Below are 11,820 nucleotides of genomic sequence, written 5' to 3'. Positions count from 1 at the left end.
TTGGAAGAGTTTGAGAAAGATAGGTGTTAGCTCTTCTCCAAATGTTTGATGGAATTCATGTGTGAATCCATCTGGTCCTGGGCTTGTTTGTTGCAAGATTTTTAATCACAGTTTCAATTTCAGTGCTTGTGATTGGTCTGTTCATATTTTCTATTTCTTCCTGGTTCAGTCTCAGAAGGTTGTGCATTTCTAAGACTTTGTCCATTTCTTCCAGGTTGTCCATTTTATTGGCATATAGTTGCTTGTAGTAATCTCTCATGATCCTTTGTTTTTGTGCCATGATGTGTTTTATACATTGTTTCTTGTAAAATTAATCCATCTAACCTAATAACATAAGACATTAAAGTTAGTTGTTCAAACACTGATAGTCATGAATACAGCACTAGTAAATGTTCTTCCTCCAACTAATCATCACCCTAGTTACTGATATAAATCATTTTTTAAATGAATTAATTAATTTATTTTTGGCTGCGTTGGGTCTTCATTGTTGCGCACGGCCTTTTTCTTTAGTTGCAGTGAGTGGGTGCTACTCTTCCTTGCAGTGTGCAGGCTTCTTATTGCAGTGGCTTCTCGTTGTGGAGCATGGGCTCTAGGCGCATAGGCTTCAATAGTTGTGGCATGTGGGCTCAGTAGTTGTGGCTCGCAGGCTTTAGAGTGCAGGCTCAGTAGTTGTGGCACACGGTGTTAGTTGCTCTGTGACATGTTGGATATTCCTGGACCACGGCATGAACCCATGTCCTCTGCATTGGCAGGTGGATTCTTAAGCACTGAGCCACCAGGGAAGCCCCAGTATAAATTTTTCTTAAATATACTGTTTATTTAGCAATACATGTAAAAATTAAAAAATATACCTTAAGAATTAAAAATTAAAAAATTAAAGAATACAGCATTAAAATGTTGCTATACTGAACAAAACTTAGCTAACTGAGATAGCATTTTGGAAATCACTAGAGAAATTGCTCACTACTTGAAAATAAGAGAAAACTTTGGGTGGGACAAAATTACAATCAGTAAACTTTCTTACTCATATAGCTCATGAATTTCTGTTTCACCAATTCTACTTTATCATAAATTATGTGAGAACTTATTTTAATATGTTTGCTTTACTTAAAAATAGGAATTACAGTAGTCTTTTATCATGTTTTCCTCATAGGGAGAAAACTCTTATCGAGAGCAGTTCTGGATGCAAGAGCCCCACGGCAAACCTGCAGCCTTCCAGAAACACCCATGGAAGACCTGGAGAGCCTCTAGCAGGTACCTTTGATTAGGCATCTCTGTCTGCATCAGTGCACCTTCCCTTTGCAATTCATTACTTGGCGCCGAACTTGCTCTAACTTCAGGAAGAAGCAGTCTATGTTGCAATATCTCCATTGAGCCACTGACATGGGCCTGAAAATTGCTTTTTAAGTGGTCAGATGAAGCTAGCAGATACTTTCAGATCAGCAGTGCAGTAAGCGGAGCCTAGAAGGATCATAGTTGCTGGTAAATTTGGTGTTCTTTCTAGATGCCCCAGACCTAAGGATGGAGTGATAGTCAGTGACGCTGGTTGGAAACCATTGCTTCCTGAGCTATGGACATTTCAGTATTTCTACACCCCACATTTCTACTGCATTGGTTTATTCTCCTATTTTAATTCCATGCAAATGTTTTTCCCCAGTCTACCATCTCACTGCTGAGTGGCTCAGCTCTAATCCCACCTCCCCGAACAGCTTTTCCAGATCTTATCAGTCACCCCCCCATAGATGCCCATAATTTTTTGTCCATATCCCAGTGGACCTTGTATCTTTTTTTTATAATTAATTAATTAATTAATTAATTAATTTTTGGCTGCATTGGGTCTTTGCTGCTGCGCTCAGGCTTTTCTCTAGTTGCATCGAGTGGGGGTTACTCTTCATTGTGGTGCACAGGCTTCTCATTGCAGTGGCTTCTCTTGTTAAGGAGCACGGGCTCTAGGTGCGTGGGCTTCAGTAGTTGTGGCATGCGGGCTCAGTAGTTGTGGCTCATGGGCTCTAGAGCGCAGGCTCAATAGTTGTGGCACACAGGCTTTGTTGCTCCGCGGCATGTGGAATCTTCCCAGACCAGGGCTCGAACCCATGTCCCCTGCATTGGCAGGTGGATTCTTAACCACTGTGCTGCCAGGGAAGTCCTGGACCTTGTATCTTGTGCTTGCTTTCTCACTGGACTGCTGAGCTCTTAGAAGGAAGACCTTGTTGTTATCCATATCTGACTTCCTCCTCCCCATCCCCAACCTCTGGGTTTGGCACAGTGTATGGACCTTGAAGGAGCTTCATGTGTACTTGAACAGAAGTAAGGGACATTTGAGATTTTCTCCATCATATGGTTGATTCTGTCTTTCTCCCATAAATAAGTGGAGATTGGCTTGGGATCTCTGGAGTGGTCTGTGGCTCTTATAAAATCCAAAGGGGAAGAGAACGTTGGTTAAAAGAAGAAATGAAGAAGGACCCACTTCTAATTTTCTTTGCCAAAGCTCAGGTCATTGCTTCTTCTCTGAATTGTTCCAACTTGCTGAAATGGAAACTTCCTTTAATTTGGGATAGGTAAGAGTAATTTTGGGCAGATAAGAGCCCTGGGAAGCTGTCATTGCCCACTGACTTGGCAGGGATACTACTACAAAATGATTATGCAAGATTTTTTTCTGTCTACTTTGAATTATTTTTTAAAAACCTAGATTACTTGATTTAAAAACAATAGATCTGGGACTTCCCTGGTGGCGCAGTGGTTAAGAATCTGCCTGCCAATGCAGGGGACATGGGTTCGAGCCCTAGTCCGGGAGGATCCCACATGCTGCGGAGCAACTAAGCCCGTGTGCCACAACTACTGAGCCTGCGCTCTAGTGCCCACGATCCACAACTACTGAACCTGTGTGCCACAACTACTGAAGCCCACACACCTAGAGCCCATGCTCCGCAACAAGAGAAGCCACTGCAGTGAGAAGCCTGCGCACCGCAACAAAGAGTAGCCCCCACTCACCGCGACTAGAGAGAAAGCCCGCACACAGCAAAGACCCAATGCAGCCCAAAATAAATAAATTAAAAAAACAATAGATCAAGGTCTACTTCTGGCACTACTGAAACCCAGAGTGTACAAAGGGGGCCTCAGGTGTCTCAGACAGCCCAGCATTTGGAAGATGTAATGATTCACCATCTCTTTGCATTTGTTTGTCATTTGTTAATTACTTGATGGAAATATTAGAGAGAATGAAGTTGTGCACTGGGGTGAATACCTTTTAAAGAAATTGAAGAGCAAACCTTCACATGCCAGGTCTTGTAAAATCTCTCATGGGAGGATTTTCCTTATAAGAAAAAAAAGGGCGAAATTGATTAAACTTATTTCTGGCAAAACAAAAGAGGCTGCAGTAAATTCCTGAAAAGCACAGTCTCACCTCTTCGGCCCTGTACTCCTCCCCTCCCCTCCCGTCACTCCAGTCCTCATCAGGGAGTGTAGGAGGCTAATCAGAGAAACAGAGAGAGACATGTTACACCCCCAGCCCTCTTCTCTGCCCTGAGATGCCCATAAAAACCTGGGCAAGGAGAGACATCTTGACTGACTCTTCTTATTTGGGGGCACCAAGTCCTCACTTCCGGGAGACACACACACTGGTTTCCCTGCAGTATCGGGGTCTATCCTGCCCGTCTGAGGAGGACAGGCATTGTTCCACAGAGTCTGGAAGTCTCAGGCCCAGCAGACCCTTCCAACCCGCAGAGGCCCTGTGCGCCGCGCATAGCCTGGGTGAAGGGAGGGGACCAAGAATGACTGGACTGGTCAGGGAGGGAGGAAAGAGGAAGGAGAGCACCCTGATGTCTGCGAGGCCTAGCAGGCTCCAGAAAGGGTCAAAGTCAAGGCCTCACAAGCATGGCTGTGGCCGTTCCCTCCCTGCAAGCACCAGCCTCGTGGATGTTTGTACGCGCGCTTTAAAATATTCTATCAGGCTACCCTTTCATTGCTTAACCCTCAGTATCCTTCTGTAACAACCTCCTTGCATTTGTAGAGGACTGTGTGTTTCACAGCAGCACCTCGTATTCCTGAGACAGGCCCGGTAGGTACTCTGACCCCGGGGAGGCATCGGGGCATCTGTATCCTACAGCTCTGTGGGAAGGCCAAGCACAACCTGTCGTGAAGAGCCTACGCTGTGCTAGGGACTGCTGAGTTTTGAGATGTGGACATGTAGGGTGGGGAGACTTAAGAGCAAAAGGAAGGCATTGGGAGATCCCCGCGACGTTTCCCTTCTGCTCCAGGGCGCACTTGGGACCCCCAGTGTGCTGCCATCCTGGCCAGTCTCTCTGCCTAGGGGAAGGAGGGCAAATTCTGAGGTCGGCCTGATTTTCCTTCCTCACACCGTTTACTCTCCACCATTCCCTGATCCCTCACAACACACACAACCCTGTGCACTGACTCCTTCCTTTATTCTGGAGCTGCTCATTTTGGGAATAAAAAGGAGAGGGATTGACTATGGATGGGACATGGGGTAGAAAGTCGCAGAAAATGAAGATCTCTTTGAGGTCAGAAAGGAGGTCTACTCCTCACAGGTAGGGATTCCGATTGTCTGATTGTCCAACGTCACAATCAGACAGGAGCAGGTATCTTGTTGCTTTCCATCCACTCTGCATGGGTGAGTGTGAACAAGGTATAACAAGGTTTCACCAGGCCATGTTCAGTTGTATACTGTTGGTGTTTGAAAGGGTATTACCTTCAGGAATAGGGATACTTTATGCTCTGGTGGTGAGGGAGGATGAACTGGGAATGAGAAGATCCTTGTTCTAGGCCCAGTACAAAATCTCTGTGTGACCTTGGATGTGTTATTGAATGCAAGTCTGTGTGCCCGACGCACGGTGAGGCCAAACAATACCAAAACTTCGGAGTTTGGAGCAGAGAAAGGTTTATTGCAGGGCCATGCAAGGAGACGGGTGGCTCATGCCTTAAAAACCCTGAACTCCTCGAAAGCTTTCATCAAAGCCCTTTTATAGGAAAGGTGAAGGAGGGGCGTGGTCAGTTGTTGCAGACTTCTTGGTGTCAGATCCTCTGTTCTTGAGGTCAGGTCATGGCCAGGTCATGATGTTCCTGTAAACTTCCACCAAAACAAATGTTACTCTCTGTTCTGACAAGAAAGGGCAAGGTCCCAAGGCTCAACTTTCATCCTCCAAGGTCCAGGACCTGGCTAAGAGGAAGGGGTCCCTGCATGTCCGGTTACCCTGCCTGGGAGCGTTCGTCCAGCATCCAGTCTGGGTCCTCCTGCCAGTGCCCAGGTCCGGCTGAAGAGGCAGATCTCAGCTGGAAGCACCCTCAGGGCCAGGTCCCCAGACCCTGCCCAGCTATCATCACTGAGGGAGCCAGGCCCCAGGACCAGCCCTCAGGGTTTTCATTTAAACCGGAGAGAATCATTTGTATAGGAGCAATAGAAATACATATTGTAGCAAACACCAATCAGGTTAATTCCCAGCTCACAACAATTGCCCTTTTTTGAGAACAATTGCCCAACTACAGAGGAGGATCTGAGGTAATGATGTGTAGTGTCTTTGCAACTTAACCCTGACCTCTGGCCACCTCCTAGCGGTAGACAACTGATCTAAGCTGGACCAATTTTTGCAACTTGAATGGAGAGACTGAAGCTATTACCCTAATGGCAGTGCCCATGTAGTCCAGTTGCTGAGGCCTCCACGGACTGTGACCCATGGAGACTGCTGCTGCCATTAGATCCTGGAGGTGGGGATGGGGGAGAGGTTCTGGGCTGCTTCAAGGTCTGGGCCCAGCCAGTGGGCGGCCCTGGCGAGGACTCTGGAGCTCTGCAGGACAAGCCCTCAGCCTGTCCCTGGGCCCGCAGCTCACCCGCTGGCCTGAGGCCAGAGGGCCTGGAGGGCCCCAGGGAGAAGGCTGTGACCTACTTCTCACTGTACTTGCTGCCGCGAGGACCACTGCCAGGCTGACTGTTGGCAGAGTGGGACCTCTAACCACTGCCCTACGGGTCTCGCGCTAACGGTGGCACACTAATGGTTGCACTAGCGGCTGCGCACCCGCTCCGCCCCTATTACAGGTTGTTCACTTAGCTAGCTGCTGTCTCTACTCCCTCTGATGGCAAACAGGGGACTCTGAGACACTGAATTTTATCTGCCTCTGTTTCCAGCAGACTCGTGATCAACTTTCGTCTCTCTCTGCACTCCAGAAACAAAAAAGGCCTGGTAAATTTTATTAATGCTTTCCTTAAAAAAGAGTCAATATAAAATTAAAGCAGAAAAGGAGACTGAACTTTGGTAACACAGTTGGAGTAATTGGTGGCACTGGCAGCAATGGGAGAAGAGATTTAGTTGATTTTCTGTGGTTGTTAATTATTTGCTAATCTCCTGGTGATGGAAGCCGCACATTTTTTTTCCGAAGGAAGCAAGAAGCTGCTGGACTTCTAGTTCTCCTGGCAGCAACCTGTCACAAACCAAGGATCTGGGGAATCTTCAAACCACCCCATGATCCCAGTGGGACATACTTTTGAAGGATGTTTAGTGGTCAGTCATGAGTGTGGCAAAAACTGACAAGCAGGAAGCTTATGTGTTCAGTGAGAATAACATTTTTGTCTCCAAGAGATGTTTCATTTTGAAGATGTGTGGTACCACCTTCTGCTGAAAGCACTGGTTCCCCTGTTGAAGCTTGCTAGAAATTACAACGGTTTCAATTCAATTCAAAGCTTCTTTTATTCTCCTAAGAATTTCATGAAGCTTTCTCACCAAGGGAACCCACAGTGGAATTTCCAGGAAGAAATAGTTTCTTAATATAATTTTTCCCAATGGAACAGCATATTGTATAGGACGGATGAACTCTGACTGTTCATAGTGGTATACTCTGGATTTTCCAGAGAGCTGGGTAATCAGTCAGCTAGATCAAACCCAGGAAATACTGATGAGTGAGCTTGACCCAGAAGTTATGGACTAATTTTACATGAAAGATAGTGTTACTGCACAGATGTCATTAATGAGAGTAGAACTCGTGCTAGGTTCTGTCATTGATGTCACACAGTTCAATCCTTGTGGGTATTCAGTGAGTGGAATGAAATCATAGGGAACTTACTGGGCTATTCACGCCACTCCAGAACCAGAATTTTCTCAGGTAGCTTTGAAACAAACTTCATATGAACTCTTATAATGACCTGATTAAGAAAGTTGTGGGGTTTTATGCCAGGAAAATTTTTGATTACCCTGTTTGTCAACAGTGCTTTCTTTGTCCCACAAGATTGAAAGTTTTAAATGCCTTGATTATCAGAGGAGTGCTATGTTCAGTGATTACAATTTTGTTTTTACCAGTTTTGCTAAGAAACGGTAATAACAGCAGAATTAAGAAAAATAAAGTAAAAATGCAAAAAGAAAATGTATAGAAGAAGGTGATGGCTGGGCCCACAGCTGATACTGAGGTCCATGCTTTCTACAACCACTACCTTGTAGTTGCAGAAAGCCCTAGATGTGATGACAGTGTAATCATTTTGGATTGTATGCGTTATTATACCAAGGAGGGAGATATCTTGCATGAACGCTCTCTTGTGTGTTTAGGTATTCTATACCACTCTTGCTGTGAAACTGAAGTGCATATAGAAAAACGCTTTACTATATGAAACTTTATAACACTTGTGAAAACAATTCACTTTGGTTTATGCACAGTGTAATATTTCTCCAGGTATCAACCAAACTTTCCCATAGACAGAGGTTTTGTCCTCATTAGGTGTTGGCCTCAGCCTGACCATCTGGGATTGTTCTATTAAATTGCGGTCAGAATTTGTACATTCTAGTTACTGTTACTTTCTAGAATGTATTCTCTACTAATGTTATTGAAACCAATTTCTACTTCATACAGATGTTTTTCGTATACCAATTAGTTTTTCTTCCACGAATCAAGTCCTCCTAAGAAAATGATCGCAGTTACTCATCTTTTGTATTTTACTATTTTAACATTATTGCTCCTTACATTCCTAGTCCTTTAATTGATTTTTTTCTTACCTGGGTGTCTCCCCTGCACCCCTCAAATATAGCAATACACAGTTACACTGTGGATTTATACTAATCTTTTTTTTTTTTTTTTAGCTGTTGGGGGTAGGAGTTTATTAATTAATTAATTTATTTTTGCTGTGTTGGGTCTTCGTTTCTGTGCGAGGGCTTTCTCTAGTTGCGGCAAGCAGGGGCCACTCTTCATCATGGTGCGCGGGCCTCTCACTATCGCGGCCTCTCTGGTTGCGGAGCACAGGCTCCAGACCCGCAGGCTCAGTAGTTGTGGCTCACGGGCCTAGTTGCTCTGTGGCATATGGGATCCTCCCAGACCAGGGCTCAAACCCGTGTCCCCTGCATTAGCAGGCAGACTCTCAACCACTGCGCCACCAGGGAAGCCCGATTTATACTAATCTTATTACCCATAGGGGAAGCTGGGGTAGATCTTGGGCTTAATATTCATTTAAGGTTAAGAGAATTTGCCTTCCTTGTAAGTGGTATGGGCTCTTTTGGAAGATAGTGACAAAATAAACTTCATTAGTTGATTATCAAGGATGACCCATAGAGTGTTGTAGATTGGGATGTAGATGTACTGACATGACTGTACAGAAACCATTTGCCATCCTGTGCTTCCCAGTATATGAGATTAGCTTCTCATGAGCACTGTGCCTTTACTAACGTGTGAAGTAGTGGTATGCAAAGATTTATTTATTTATTTTTATCACCGAGTTTATGAGCAGGGAGATTTAGCATAAAGGCTGTACTGGATTCAGTAAGTCAAGCTGGCTTGGATCATTCACTTTAAGTTTTACATTAGCAGCCATTTCCATGAATTTCCAGTGACAGTTTCTTGTAAACTTTGGTTTAAAGCAGAATCAATGTCTTTTTCACCTTGTGACTTAAAATCCTGTGACTTTGTGATGCATATGATAGTGTTCTGACTTCATCTGTGTCTCTCAGTGTGATGTTCCCTTCACCATGGCTTCATAGGATCAAGTGAATGACTGCTAGAATGAGAGCTGTCCAGGTTATTCAGATATATACACAGGGAAGCAGAATGGTCTTCATAAAACATAACATACAGAATTCCAATAGTCAGTTAGAAATGCCTGGAAATATAGGCTTTCAAGAGTTAGCATCTTTTAGCTATGTTTGCAGATATTGTGGCATTTGCAGCCAAGAAGAACAGCAAAGTTGACTAAATTTTGTATTTCTTCTTGTCCTCAAAATGTTGTTTTGATTCTTTTTGGGTTGATGCAGTGATGTTTTGTTCCTTCTGTATTTACAAATGAACCACACTTCTTTAGTGTTTCTAAACAAAAAATCTACTTTGCTTGTAATCAAGTGGCTGGAATACTGTTTTGACTTAAGCATGTTGTTGATTGAAAGTTTCACTTAAGAAGCTTTCAATCGATGTGATCAGCTTGTTTCTGTAGTTAGCACAGAAGTTAACCTAATTAACTTCTGTAGTTAGTTAACCTAATGTTTCAGTGTCCTATTTTGAGGACTAATGTTCAGAGTGAATTTTTTTCTTGAACAAAATCCTAGTAGATATCCTAGTAGGTATGATAACATTTGTTGGCTCAAAGTCTGATTTTTTCCTAACAGGTTCAGGAATTCTATCTAATGTTGAAAAACTGCACACATTGGTATGCAGCAAAGCCTAGAAAAGAGAAAACTGTAGATTGAATAGCGATATAAATTAATCTTAGTATTATTGAAGAGGGAATTTTTGGTACCATAATTTCTCCCCTCACGGTGTTGGATTTAAATCAGTTGAAATATATTTCTGTACCACAATTTAAGTGTCAGTTAAAGTTTGCTCAATTAGAAAAATATACGCACGAGCTTGTTTTCTCTACAGTGGGCAGAGTATCTTATCTCTGAGTTGTGCCCAGTGTGGGATGCTCATGGAGTCCTGCACATCCATTGCTGCCGGTTACTTATTAGCTATGAACACTTTCCCGCCTAGCTTCTGAGGTAGCGCTTATTCTGTTACAGGAAGAAATGATCCTATGTGAGAGACACTGGTGGTAGCAGAGCTTAGGGAAGGGTGTGGTAGAAATCCAGAAGGTGGGCATGGTCTTTAGGACCCAGGTCCTGGAGAGTAGGCAGTGGAATCCTCGAGACATAGGATGCAGAGGTGCTAAAAGCAAACCTCACTTCATTGATTTCATGTTTGTACCTGTCCTGTGAGCAAGATCCCAGGCTGAGCAATGTGAGAAGTGCCTGCCTTCAAGGACTCACCTCTCCTGCAGGGCTGCTGAAGTGGGACTTATGCCAAATTTGTATTTGCAACAGAGAAATGTCCCGTGTACCTGTGAATAGCATTGGCTGTCAGTTACCTTTGGAAAGGGTCTGTCCCAGAGGAGGCTTACCTTTCCTTTGTGAAAGGAATTCAGAAGCAGAGGGACAAAGACTTCTCCTCACCCCAAGTGGTCTCCTCAAGCCCCGTGGCTGCTGACACCTGGGCGACAAGGGTGGATTGCCTCTGGAGCTCACAGGTGGGCCGGCAGCTGCACTGACAGGGCTGATGGGAGTCAGGCCCTGGACCACAGGCCTGCGAAGTGCAGCCCCAGGAGTGGGGTTGGAATTCTAGTCTTCTGAGCATCCTCTGCCTGGACTAGAGAAAATCCTTGTAAAATAGACCATAGGCAGATGACCTCAATAAAGTCTGTAAAATGATGAGTCTTTTTTATACGCTTTAGCCTGGCCTCCTTGTCATTTTGTATCATGCAAACAGGAACTTTATTGTATACAGGCATACCTCTTTTACTGCACTTCACTTTATTGTGCTTTGCAGATATTATTATTTTTTTTAACAAATGAAATTTTGTGGCAACCCTGCATTAAGCAGAGCTATGAGTGCTGTTTTTTCCAACAGCATTTTCTCACTTCGTGTCTCTGTGTCACATTTTGGTAATTCTTGCAATATTTCAAATGTTTTCATTATTATTATATTTGTTTTGGTGATCAGTTATCTTTTTTTTTCCAGGAAGAATTTTATCATTGTAATTTGAAGTAGAGGATCACTCTTTATAAATTGTTACTGTAGTTTCAGGTAGCACTTACTAATGGAATTCTTTTTTTTTTTCATCTTTATTGGAGTATAATTGCTTTACAGTGGTGTGTTAGTTAGTTAGAATCAGTTATACATATACATATGTCACCATATCTCTTCCCTCTTGAGTCTCCCTCCCTCCCACCCTCCCTATCCCACCCCTCTATGTGGTCACAAAGCACCGAGCTGATCTCCCTGTGCTATGCAGCTGCTTCACACTAGCTATCTATTTTATGTTTGGTAGTGTATATGTGTCCATGCCACTGTTACCATTGCAATTGTTTTGGAACTCCACGAACCGCACCCATATAAGACAGTGAACTTAATCGATAAATGTGTGTGTTCTGACTGCTCTACTGACAGTCATTCCCCCATCCCTCTCCCTATTCCCTGAGACACAACGATCTTGATATTAGGCCAATTAACAACCCCACAATGTCCTCTAAGTGTTCCAGTGAAAGGAAGAGTCTCACGTCTCTCACTTTAAATCAAAAGCTAGAACTGATTAAGTTTAGTGAGGCAAGCGTGTCCAAAGTCAAGATAGATCTAAAACTAGGCCTCTTGTGACAAACAGCCAGCCAAGTTGTGAACGCAAAGGAAAAGTTCTTGAAGGAAATTAAAAGTGCTGCTCCAATGAACACACGAATGATAAGAAAGTGAAACAGCCTTATTGCTGATATGGAGAAAGTTTTAGTGCTCTGGGTAGGAGATCAAACCAGCCACAACATTCCCTTAAGCCAAAGCCTAATTCAGAGCAAGACCCTAACTCTCTCTCTCTCTCTT

The 11,820-nt window shown here is 43.9% G+C and overlaps 1 pseudogene; it reads left to right on the top strand.

Moving 5' to 3' along the window:
* The first annotated feature begins 6,362 nt into the window (after window positions 1–6,362).
* On the top strand, window positions 6,363–7,338 carry LOC113623123 (S-adenosylmethionine decarboxylase proenzyme-like; annotated as a pseudogene).
* Window positions 7,339–11,820: the final 4,482 nt, after the last annotated feature.

The sequence above is a fragment of the Aethalodelphis obliquidens genome, unplaced genomic scaffold (assembly GCF_003676395.1).
Source record: "Aethalodelphis obliquidens isolate GAN/ISIS:26980383/991018 unplaced genomic scaffold, ASM367639v1 scaffold11, whole genome shotgun sequence".
Taxonomy (NCBI): domain Eukaryota; kingdom Metazoa; phylum Chordata; class Mammalia; order Artiodactyla; family Delphinidae; genus Aethalodelphis; species Aethalodelphis obliquidens.
This window is presented reverse-complemented; position numbering and strand designations above follow the sequence as displayed.